Here is a 13399-nt window from a genome sequence, read left to right as displayed (position 1 = left end):
TCGACAGAGTGAATTGGTACTTTCTGCAGGCGGTTATGGACCGCAACAATTTGGGAGATAACTTTCTTAATGCAATCAAAAGTATCTATAAGGTTCCCTCTGCGCGGGTTCTGGTCAACGATATCTTATCCCCACAGTTTAAGATTGAACGGGGTACTCGACAGGGCTGTCCTCTCTCCCCTCTTCTCTTTAATCTTTACATTGAACCACTGGCTAGGAGAATCAGGGCAGATTAGAGAATTATACCTTTTCAGTATCAGGATTGGGCAGTGAAGGAAGCTCTCTATGTGGATGACCTCCTGATATATACACCGAATCCCCAATGTGCTTTCCCAGCACTCTGGAAAATTATTACTAGCTTTGGAGGGATCTCTGGATATTTAGTTAATATAGATAAATCTGAACTAATGTCTTGGAACGGCCCACGAGATAACCCATTAGAGAGAGACGAAATTCGATATTTAAGGGTTAAAGTGGTCAAGAACCTGGCAGAGATGGCCCAAGTGAATTTTGTGCAGCGCCTTAGGGAAACTAAGAAGTTACTTACCCAATGGTCACATTTACATCTTTCTATATTGGGTAGAACAAATCTAATAAAAATGGTGGTACTGCCAAAATTCTCATTTATCTTTAATGCTATTCCACTATCTTTTAAAACTGAATGGCTAAGGAAACTGCAGGGTGAATTAGTCAGTTTTATCTGGTCATGTAAAAACCACAGAATAGCTTGGAAAAAACTGAGGAAGAAAAAGCTAGATGGGGGAATTGCACTTCCAGATTTCCAGCTTTTCTGTTGGGAATTTCAGCTGAAAAATATTAGATCACTCCTCTCTAAGGAAAATGTAGTCCCTCGACTTAAAGCACTGACCGGCTGTTTCCAGGACAAGGGTTCACAGTTTCTTTATAAATTTGGTCACCCTAGATACTACAAAAAGTCAGGCTAAAAGTTCTCTATGATGCTTGCAGCATCTGGCATGCAATAAGAACGAGACTGGGCATTCTGTACTATAGTGAACTGGCCCCAATATGGAACTCTCCCGGTACCGCGGTATGCCTCCAGGATGTATTAGCCAAGCCACTGATAGAGGGAGGAATTATGCAGTGAGGACAGCTAGCCAGTTCGGGCTCTGTTAGTTCTTGGGAATCTCTATCCGAAGCAATTAATGCTAAATTGTCCAGATTTAAATATGTGCAGATTAAAGCCTGGGCACATGGGGAACCGGAGGCCGGGTGTTCCACGACTTGGGAGAGGGACATCACTGGCCCACAGTGTAAAAAAAAAGAGGTCTCAAAGTGGTACTGGGTACTCATACAAGCTGAAGATGCATCTTCTCCACCCTCTACAGAGGGATGGGATCTCGTTTTTTCTGCCCTAGACCTTCTTCATCACTGGCGGGCCTCTATGAAGATTCTTTGGTCTGTGGTTAAACCTGCCCCCTTGCGGCGGAACTACCTGTTCACTGTATATCGGGCATACTGGACTCCCAAAAAGTTTACTAAAATAGCCATCCAAGGAAAGAGCAACTGCCGAAGTGTGACTTAGAGGGAGCTGATGATATTCTCCTTTGGTGGCAGTGTCCAGGGATACGTACTTTTTGGGAACAAGTGAGCAAATCGATCCTGTCAATTATAAATAGGCGTAATGAGATAACACTACCAATGGTTATATTTGGGCTATACAAGGTTGCTGAGAGGAGTTTACCCGATAGATTGGAGAGACCTCTGAGGCATCTCTTTTTTTACTTGGTTTTGATAGCCCGGCGGGAAATATGCATTAAGTGGATCTCTAGCCTTCCCCCACTCATAAAGACTGGCTGTTGGCAATGAAGAGAATCTCTGATTTAGATTGTAGTAAGGGTTCGGATAGGTGCCTTAGAATGTGGGAACCCTTTTTGGCTTTCTATAGAATCATCTCCAGGTATCAAGAACTGTGAATTAATTAGACTTCACCCGTTCTGACTTCTGAGATCTGATTCTGGTAAGAGTCCAATGATTAAGTCTCGATACTGAACGGCTAGGAGGATGGGAGCGGACTAGAGCTGCCCCTCCCTCTAAGGCTGATGGGAGCTGTTTGTTCCTTTAGTGACACTGGAGCACTAGAGCCATGATCAAGGCTGGGGCACGCTGTGGTCTCTTGTTTGTCTCTTGTTACATATGAGGACTAAAAAAAAAAAAAGGCAGAACAGAAAACTGGACATTGTTGGCTGTGACGTCAGTCCTCTGCACTGGAAGGTACTGTCTTGCAGCCATCTTTGTTGTCGGGAGTAGGAACTAAAAGCTGCACGACCTTTGTTGCCTGTATGTGGTTATTAGATGTTCTAAGCGACAGCGCCAATGCTTACTTTCAAACTCAGCATTCCTCCTGCAGCATGATACCCCACAACAGAAGTTAATATAGTGAAGCAGTGAATGGTGAAAAATGGATCAAGGGATGGAAATGGGTGGACATTTGTTACAGATGTGGCCAGTCCAATCATTTGGGGAATTTCAGATCGTGCCAGCTTATGACAAAGTGGGTAACAAATACAGAAGAGGGCACTTCAGTAAATTTTGTTGGAGTTATGGAGGGAATAAAGCCAACTTAGTTGCAGAAGAAATAGAGCAGAATGATGACTTTGGTATAAACCAACGATAGTTAAGAATATAGCGGCCAGTGAAAGAAAATGTAAATGACTACTACACTGCATTATAAAGATGGGTGGCAAGACAGTAGTAGTATTGGTGAATCTTTCTGTGGGGTTTACAGTCAAAGGTAAGGCCTTAGGGACTAACCTGTGGAGATAGGATATAGATATCGATATAAAACCAGCTGGGTACCAAGGACATGAAAATTGATTCACCATGTTACCTTTGTACAAAAAACGATTTTCATTGAACGAAGAAAAGAGGGAAGAGGGGTGACTGAAAAAGTGGATCCTTTTTTGTTTTGGCTCCACCAAGAAGAAAGGGCTATCAGGTGGGACCCTAATGGGGCATAGTGTGGACTTCAGAAGATGGCTGCCTTGGGATGTGTTTTTCTAAAATCATAGAAGTGACGCATAGACCTAAAGAGGACCTGTGTATGAGATATTCAAATGCAACAATGTCCCATCAAATTTCATTTAAACATATATTTCATAATTCTTACAATATCATATTAATGTTTTACATATTGATACATGTCAAGAAAGGAAAATAAAATAAAGAAATGAAGGATATGACCAAATGAAACAACTTATGCACAACAATTGTTCGAATCTCTTGTCATTAAGTGCAGCACATAAATTCATAAAACCAGTGAAAAAAGTGCTCAGTGTAGTGCGAACGTGCTGTGCTCAATAATATATGCTAAGTGGTGCAAGACGTAAAGGTGATCCCAATAAAATCAAGGGAACCGCAGAAAGACCCAAATAACAAGTGCAGATCTATGGTAAACTATTCACTGTCCCAATTTTTCAAAAAAGATGAATTCCTGCACATAGGGGTGATTAAATGAAAATTTCTCTCAGCCAGTAAGATGTTGACGACGTTAAGACCTGTATATTTATGGAGGGTCATCATTAGGACCAAGGTGATTAGATTAAGACTAAGCACAAACAATCAGAAGGGCTGAAAACACTGATCAAGTACATATAATTCTGGTGAGGGCTGAGTCAATCCTGTAACTAAAGATGGGTACCCTAGGGTCATCAATACAAGGTGTAGGCGGGAGGGCCAGTATAAGAAACCTGGGAGCAGCAACCCATTAAACGCTAGAATTCAGAATTTTAAACCAAGGATGATTGATACCTGAGCAATCTCACTAGACATCTGCTCGGAGGCGTCCAAACAAATTGGAAAAGAGAGAGGGGAAAAACCTTCCCCAGAAAGGCAGATCCGTTGCTCACAGTCATGCCTTGAAATGGGGATGCTGACTCTCCAAAATAATGTTATGCTTCAGAAAAGAACACAAACCAGAAGTGGCAAGACCACTGGTCACAATTGCTGCATTCTGTTTTGATGGAACTGTCCGTTCCGTATTCTACTGTCTTGGTTATTTTCATTGTGTAAAAACATACTTGTTCATAGAACTGTGCACCTAACATGTTAAACTGTGCAACATGTATCTTCTGAATACCTTCTACCCTGTTAGTTATATTGGCCTGGTAGGCAAAGGCAGCTGAGACCACACTTTTGCACACAAAAAAAACTCTCGACTATTTGTACAACTATGCAGAGCTAATAACTGATCATAGTCTCAGAGATTGGAAGCTGAGTTGAACAATTTGCTTATAGATGGACTTTGGATCTTTTGCATCAGAAGCTCACTATTGCTTGCAGAGCAAACATAGCTGATAACAGATAATGACTGCAGAACCTCCAAGCTGAAGAAACACATTCTTCGGGGTGTGAGTCACACCTTGCTGTTAGGGTAGGAACATGTCTACAAAGACATGCTTAGGTTCATAGAGTAAGCATCACGAGTCTTTGTCTGTGCTACCTCCTATCTTACAAAGGGCAGGCCAAAGAAATCTTTTGCACAGAGAATTCCACTGCATTACCACTCTCTGTGCATTCTAAAAGCTGCAGCACTCTGGTCTTCAGAAGAACCCGCTTGAATCATTTGACCCTGTGCAAGAGAAGCCTATAGGTTGTTAATACACCAAAGACAAGGGCTTATAACTTTCTTTTTGGAACAGAACAGACAAGCAGTTATGCACAGATTTTGGGTGCATTGCTGGATTGTGGGGAAAAGGATGAGTAGATTTGGATACATGCCCCGATCCGTGCTATAGACTCCAGGGTGAAGTGCTGGATTGAAGCCAAGGGATCAAGTATGCCTGCAGACCATGAATAATTATGAGCATAACATATGTCCAACTCAACAAATCAGTTTTACACAGCACACATTACACACAGTCTACAGATGATGTAACAAGACGCCCACTCCCATCCAACTACCTTATTGGGGGATGCTATGGACTTCACATAATGACGACCTTGGAACAGGGATGTTGACTCCACAGAATAATTGTATGTACCAGAAAGGGCATTGGCCAGAAGGGATATGGCCACTTGTCAAAATGTTTACATGTTTTGATGAAAACAATCGGTCCCTCTGCTCCATTGTCAGTAGCTTTTTATTGGAAATGCCGACAAGATCATGCTGTTATCACTGGTCATGGATGCTTTAACCAGTTTCAATGAGGATCCTGGTCAGCAATGGGAAACCACACAACGATATTAAACATTTTGCATGCTAAAAGCAGGTCACCACCAAACACCAACAATAAAAAATTGCATAATGTCCTATTGTTTGATCACAACTGGCCGGGTTTTGTGGCTTTATGCGAGGCCATTCACTGGATGGCCAATTTAACAATGACACATTTACTGTGTTTGTGTAAAATGTATGCCCTTTTAAATTACTTTCAATGTGGCTGAACCTGACCGACCAGTGACTCTACCTGTTGTTCCATCCCTGTATCATTCCCCTGTTGAGCATGCATTAATTCGGTTGCACGGCACCTTCTGATGCAAGGCAATATTAAGCAGCAGGCCAAGGTGTCACCAAGAAAGGAAAGGGTGAAGTTTACCTACAGAAGGCTAAAATGTGGACCCGTTGTCATGGGAGCATGCAGCAAAATGTCCCTTTGCAGAAGGCACCAAAACCCCTAGCATGGGCCCTTACCCTCCCTACATGTACACCACCACGGTCTCCGTCATCACGCTCTGGCTGCTTTTCAACACATTACTCTGCAAACAATACAAGCAGCCAAGAAACCTCTGCAGCTACTACTGAGCTAATATTACCGCACGGTGAACCTTTGATTGTTGGCTACGAGTTTAATAAAATAACAGGCCTCGGCAGCGAAAACTAGAGCTGGAACACACAGAAAGCTTTCTGAGAACGCGCACGCGCGGCCTCCATAGTCTAACCGAGGTCACTGCGTGGGAAAGGCCGCTGAGATGCTCGTTATTAAAGCACTCGCTCTGCGTGCTTTCAAATGTAACCAGACTCTGCATGCTAAGGCGAGCAAAAACATACGTTTAATTCATTTTCAGCATTCCAGCACTTCCAGCGGCGCCGTGGGGTGTGTAGGGTATAATATTTCATGAGTTTTACTGATACTGCCTATAAATCCTCAGATTTTATAGGTACGAGCACATTGCCAGCATTAGGGACAGCGTGTTTCTCTACACTACGCAGAATCAACATGTAAATTGTCTTCAAACTGTCCAAATATACAGGGCTGTAGCATCAGGGGCGGTGTTTGTGGTATTACCCCCACCAACACCACCAGTAAATGTGTTTTGGGATAAATCGTTAGGCACAAATGCTTTCCGTCGGGTATGGTGCATGAACGTCAATTCACCAAAATGCCAGGGGTGGCGGAGGTGACATCACACGTAATTTAACCTTTACTTTCACTCACACAGGCATGCTTACACATACACACACATTTACGCATAAACACTCGTGCTCGCATGAGCACACACTTACCCACGCACACGCTCACAACATAACATTTAAAATATTTTTTTACTTACCTCACCTGCCAGGGAGGGTCTTAACAAGCAAATTGTAATTCATTGTTTGTTTCACTAATTGTGAATAATAACGTATTATTCACTATTAGTGTAATAAGGAATTGACAAAAAAAGGAAAGTGGGGCTGCCCTTGTGTGCCTGGGACTGGTTTTGCCACCTCTGAGTCCAGGTTTTGCAACTGCAGTGCCAGGGGTCGCAAGGGGTAAGCCCGAGGTCACAGCTGCTACCCTGGCGACCAATAAATGATCCATGGTATTGTGAAGTGTCTGTCGGATTTCACCAGGGATTTTTATACATACACAGACAAAAATGTACACACACTCTCACTCTCTTTGTTTTGAAAGTCTTCAAAAATGTTGGTTATTTTACAAAATGTTGTGTTTTTTCCTACTTAATACCCCTACCAATAGGCATTCCGCTCGCTTATTTCTGACCCTTAAGCCCCTCTCTATGCACGCTCCTCTTTGTATAATATATTGGAAAATCTGAAGCCCCCCCAAAAAAAATACTGACCAAACTACTTACCTGCAAATGTGTCACGTTTTCTAATACGAATCAATAGAAAGAAAATGTAGACGTGTGCCGCAATTCACAAACCATTCGCACATACAAATTAAACGTATGTACCAATGGCTTTACTAATGAGTATAAGTTAACACATTTGTATTCATAAAAAAATAATTTAAAGTTCTAAAACCAGTTACTCTCTTTATTCGACCAGTGTGTTGTGATATTACTTGAGAAACAATTTGTTGCTTGAGGACGCTCTTGAAAAGTTCTCAACCATTCACAAACGTTTTCTTGCCTCGTTCCCGACCTGGAGATGGTCTGAGATTTGTTGCTGCCAAAGGCACGAGAGATGCTGTTTTCACTGTGGAAATTGGAAGGGACCCAGCCACCATTAATGGGGTGTGGGAAATAGGCTTTGTCCACAGGCAAACATCATTTTAATATTGCGAAAAAAGAAAAAAATGTTAGCTTGTTTAAATGCATTTTTGGTAAGCTGTAACTGTATGCTATGTAGAATCTTACGTGTGACTGCACAACACAATTTTCACTGGTAGCAGTTGCTATTTGAGTGAAAAGCCATTTTTAAGTCTGGCCTGACAGGACAGCATTTTGCAGTACATAGTGGTGACAATTATTAACAAGCATTTGCAATGCAACGGGTCTCGCGTTTGCTCATGTTAGAGCTGATCGCGTTGTAAACACCAAACCCGACTTTTCACCTATCGGGCAAAAGTGCATTTATGTACATAACCCGAAAAAGTGAAATTAACTATGTAAAGCGCTCGACTTCTGCCAAGCGAGATCGCGCTCGTAAATTAGAGAAAAAGAAGTCCACGGATGGAAGGGGGGTTGGGGGTGGAGCGCCGGCATCGGCAGTCTCCCCCCCAGGGAGTTTGCGAGAGGTGGTATGGCCCATTCGCGCCCTTTTTGGGCGCTGTTTGGGCTATACAGAAGCGTTTTGGTTGTAGCCTAAGGCTACAGAATAAATACGGGGCGACATCTTGGCTCGCCACCATTTTGTGGTAGAACTGCTGGCCAGTGGTCGAGCTTTCTGTTGCAGCTTGGTTTAAAATTAGTGGCGAGGTTGAGAGTAGGCAGGTAGCGCAGGCGACATACAGTGTATTTCCCAGATAGACAGTGGTGGTCATTCCGACCTAGGCGGGCGGCGGTTGCCGCCCGCCCGTCGGAAGCCGCCTGAATACCGCCCCGCGGTCAATAGACCGCGAGGGGTATTCTGACTTTCCCGCTGGGCCGGCGGGCGATCTGAATCAGATCGCCCGCCGGCCCAGCGGGAAAGCGCCTTCCACAAGGAAGCCGGCTCGGAATCGAGCCGGCGGAGTGGAAGGCGTGCGACGGGTGCAGCAGCACCCGTCGCGCTTTTCAGTGTCTGCATCGCAGACACTGAAAAGCCTAGTTGGGCCCTGTTAGGGGGCCCCTGCAGTGCCCATGCCATGGGCATGGGCACTGCAGGGGCCCCCAGGGGCCCCAAGACGCCCGTTCCCGCCGGCCAGGTTCTGGCGGTAAGAACCGCCAGAGCCAGGCCGGCGGGAAGGGGGTCGGAATCCCCATGGCGGCGCAGCATGCTGCGCCGCCATGGAGGATTCCCCAGGGCAGCGGGAAACTGGCGGGAGACCGCCAGTTTTCCCTGTCTGACCGCGGCGTTAGCGCCGCGGTCAGAATGCCCTTAGGGGCACCGCCGGCCTGTCGGCGGTGCTCCCGCGCCCCTTGGCCCTGGCGGATTGTATCCGCCAGGGTCAGAATGAGGGCCAGTGTGTGGTATAATTTTTAAGGCAGGGATAGTTTTTGTCAGTTTGAAGAGTAGTAACGAGGGTCGGATTAGTGGCAGCAGCGGTACCTACTGGTCGTGGTGGTGTACAGGCACGGGCGTTTTTCTTCAGGCGTTATGGACCAGCGAGTGATCCGAGCCATGGAATTGCTGAGGGAGGCGGGGCGCCACGATTTAATTGCGGCCCCTGCTGCTGCCCGCGAGCGTCCGGTGAGGAGGGCAGCGGGCGGGGTGGCGGCCGCGGTAGCGGCGTGCTCACCACCGCGTGGTAGCCAGCAGGTGAGTGGGGCGGGTAGAGGGAGGAGCGGGAGGCTGGCCCTTGCATGCAAGGGGCGTGCTGCTGGGGGCGCGAGGAGGCAGCCGCGCCCTTTGGGGGCGAGGCGGCCTCGGGAAAACGGGAATGGTGGTGTCGGGGGCGGGGCGGGAAACCCTTCGGCTTCTCTGCTACGGCAGCAGAAGGGGCGGCGGCCGAATTCGTCGGGGGCACGGACGGAGGGTGTGCGGAGCGCGGCACGCCCTGGGGGCGCAGACATGTCGGGTTGGCAGGCGAAGGGGAGGGTTTCGAAGAGGAAGGGCAATAAAAGTCTGCCTTTTGCGGGCAGCAAAGACAACGGTATTGCGGTGGGTGGGGGGGTGGGAGGCAGGAAGTGGCCAACGATAGTCTGCTGAGAGGTGGGAAGGAGCAGGGTCGTAGTGGTCAAGAGAGGAGCAGTAGCATTTTTGAGGAGGACCTAGTGGGGCATTTTGAAGGGGTGGGAGGGTGCGAGTCTGAGGAAGGAGCGGTAAGGGAGTTGAGTCACATCCTGGAATGGAGTGACGAGGCTGAGCAGGGAGAGGAAGAGGACAAGGAGCAGGCGGTTGAGGATGATGGGATCACCCTTAGGGTGCACCCCCCCACTCGTACCTACGGCGGGTTGGCAAAAGTAGTGGGCATTCTGGGGGTTATTAACCGAGGTGATTCTGTCAGTGAGGAGGTAGGTAGGGAAAGGGGGCCAGAGGATGGGTCCAAGACCAAAGGCTTAGATGACAGCAATTTGAGCGATGTTGATGTGGAAATTTTGCCGGGGGTAACGTGTGGGAGCGAGGACGGGGACCCAGGCGAGCTTTTGACGGGCTCGGAACCCTGGGAGGAAGAAGTGACGGCGGGGCCCAGTACGGCTAGCTGGACGGGACATCGTCGTGGTGGTGAGGCGGTGCGAGCCAAGAAGGTAGTCACACGGTACCACACTGGATCGGGTTTTGCGCCCCCCAGTGGGAGGGTGAGTAAGGGAAAGCGGCCTGGCTACGCATCACAGCGGGAAGGGCCTAAAGCGGCTCTACGGCGACCACGCATCCCGGCGGTGCAATTGGAGGATATCATAAAGAAGGCGCGTTTTGGGAGTGGGACACGGGATCCGGACAGTGAGGAGCTTGAGAGTGGGGACAGCTTAGATTTTGACGAGGACAGTGTAGAAGAAGGAGAGATTCGGGATGAGGAGGTTTGGTGGGCAGCGGGGGGGATGCTAATGTTGTGCATCAGTCGTTACAGGTGCCGGCTGACTCGTCCAGGGTGAGGGGTGAAGCAAGACGGACGGTTACGGAGCGGCCCCCATTGTTGCAGAAAGGTAATGAACGCAAAGCGCTGAAACAGGTCGGGGTTGCAGTGGGGACGGACGATCTCAAGGAGGGTATTGGGGAGAGGTTATATAAAGGGGTCTATGTTGCGGATGCGGGAGTGGTTACTGTAGGAGGCTGGACTGGCTTGTAGTGAGTACCAAGGGGTACTTGCACCTTGCACCAGGCCCAGTTATCCCTTATTAGTGTATAGGGTGTCTAGCAGCTTAGGCTGATTGATAATGGTAGCTTAGCAGAGCAGCTTAGGCTGAACTAGGAGACGTGTGAAGCTACTACAGTACCACTTAGTGTCATATGCACAATATCATAAGAAAACACAATACACAGTTATACTAAAAATAAAGGTACTTTATTTTTATGACAATATGCCAAAGTATCTTAGAGTGTACCCTCAGTGAGAGGATAGGAAATATACACAAGATATATATACACAATAGCAAAAATATGCAGTATAGTCTTAGAAAACAGTGCAAACAATGTATAGTTACAATAGGATGCAATGGGGAAACATAGGGATAGGGACAACACAAACCATATACTCCAAAAGTGGAATGCGAACCACGAATGGACCCCAAACCTATGTGACCTTGTAGAGGGTCGCTGGGACTATTAGAAAATAGTGAGAGTTAGAAAAATAACCCTCCCCAAGACCCTGAAAAGTGAGCGCAAAGTGCACTAAAGTTCCCCTAAGGACAAAGTAGTCGGGTTAGAGGAATAATGCAGGAAAGACACAAACCAGCAATGCAACAACTGTGGATTTCCAATCTAGGGTACCTGTGGAACAAGGGGACCAAGTCCAAAAGTCACAAGCAAGTCGGAGATGGGCAGATGCCCAGGAAATGCCAGCTGCGGGTGCAAAGAAGCTTCTACTGGACAGAAGAAGCTGAGGTTTCTGCAAGAACGAAAAGGGCTAGAGACTTCCCCTTTGGTGGACGGATCCCTCTCGCCGTGGAGAGTCGTGCAGAAGTGTTTTCCCGCCGAAAGAACGCCAACAAGCCTTGCTAGCTGCAAATCGTGCGTTTGGCGTTTTTCGACGCTGCTGGGGCCCAGGAGAGACCAGGAGGTCGCAAATTGGACCTGAAGAGAGAAGGGACGTCGAGCAAGACAAAGAGCCCTCACTGAAGCAGGTAGCACCCAAAGAAGTGCCAGAAACAGGCACTACGAGGATGCGTGAAACGGTGCTCGCCGAAGTTGCACAAAGGAGTCCCACGTCGCCGGAGACCAACTTAGAAAGTCGTGCAATGCAGGTTAGAGTGCTGTGGACCCAGGCTTGGCTGTGCACAAAGGATTTCCACCGGAAGTGCACAGGGGCCGGAGTAGCTGCAAAGTCGCGGTTCCCAGCAATGCAGCCCAGCGAGGTGAGGCAAGGACTTACCTCCACCAAACTTGGACTGAAGAGTCACTGGACTGTGGGGGTCACTTGGACAGAGTCGCTGGATTCGAGGGACCTCGCTCGTCGTGCTGAGAGGAGACCCAAGGGACCGGTAATGCAGCGTTTTGGTGCCTGCGGTTGCAGGGGGAAGATTCCGTCAACCCACGGGAGATTTCTTCGGAGCTTCTGGTGCAGAGAGGAGGCAGGCTACCCCCACAGCATGCACAAGCAGGAAAACAGTCGAGAAGGCGGCAGGATCAGCGTTACAGAGTTGCAGTAGTCGTCTTTGCTACTATGTTGCAGGTTTGCAGGCTTCCAGCGCGGTCAGCAGTCGATTCCTTATCAGAAGGTGAAGAGGGAGATGCAGAGGAACTCGGATGAGCTCTTGCATTCGTTATCTGAAGTTTCCCCAGAGACAGAGACCCTAAATAGCCAGAAAAGAGGGTTTGGCTACCTAGGAGAGAGGATAGGCTAGCAACACCTGAAGGAGCCTATCACAAGGAGTCTCTGACGTCACCTGGTGGCACTGGCCACTCAGAGCAGTCCAGTGTGCCAGCAGCACCTCTGTTTCCAAGATGGCAGAGGTCTGGAGCACACTGGAGGGGCTCTGGACACCTCCCAGGGGAGGTGCAGGTCAGGGGAGTGGTCACTCCCCTTTCCTTTGTCCAGTTTTGCGCCAGAGCAGGGCTAAGGGGTCCCCTGAACCGGTGTAGACTGGCTTATGCAGAATTGGGCACCTCTGTGCCCAACAAAGCATTTCCAGAGGCTGGGGGAGGCTACTCCTCCCCTGCCTTCACACCATTTTCCAAAGGGAGAGGGTGTCACACCTTCTCTCAGAGGAAGTTCTTTGTTCTGCCATCCTAGGCCAGGCCTGGCTGGACCCCAGGAGGGCAGATGCCTGTCTGAGGGGTTGGCAGCAGCAGCAGCTGCAGTGAAACCCCAGGAAGGGCAGTTTGGCAGTACCAGGGTCTGTGCTACAGACCACTGGGATCATGGGATTGTGCCAACTATGCCAGGATGGCATAGAGGGGGCAATTCCATGATCATAGACATGTTACATGGCCATATTCGGAGTTACCATTGTGAAGCTACATATAGGTAGTGACCTATATGTAGTGCACGCGTGTAATGGTGTCCCCGCACTCACAAAGTTCAGGGAATTGGCTCTGAACAATGTGGGGGCACCTTGGCTAGTGCCAGGGTGCCCACACACTAAGTAACTTTGCACCTAACCTTTACCAGGTAAAGGTTAGACATATAGGTGACTTATAAGTTACTTAAGTGCAGTGTAAAATGGCTGTGAAATAACGTGGACGTTATTTCACTCAGGCTGCAGTGGCAGGCCTGTGTAAGAATTGTCAGAGCTCCCTATGGGTGGCAAAAGAAATGCTGCAGCCCATAGGGATCTCCTGGAACCCCAATACCCTGGGTACCTCAGTACCATATACTAGGTAATTATAAGGGTGTTCCAGTAAGCCAATGTAAATTGGTAAAAATGGTCACTAGCCTGTTAGTGACAATTTGGAAAGAAATGAGAGAGCATAACCACTGAGGTTCTGATTAGCAGAGCCTCAGTGAGACAGTTAGTCACTACACAGGTAACACAT

This window comes from Pleurodeles waltl, chromosome 6, assembly GCF_031143425.1.
Source record: "Pleurodeles waltl isolate 20211129_DDA chromosome 6, aPleWal1.hap1.20221129, whole genome shotgun sequence".
Classification (NCBI taxonomy): domain Eukaryota; kingdom Metazoa; phylum Chordata; class Amphibia; order Caudata; family Salamandridae; genus Pleurodeles; species Pleurodeles waltl.
This window is presented reverse-complemented; position numbering follows the sequence as displayed.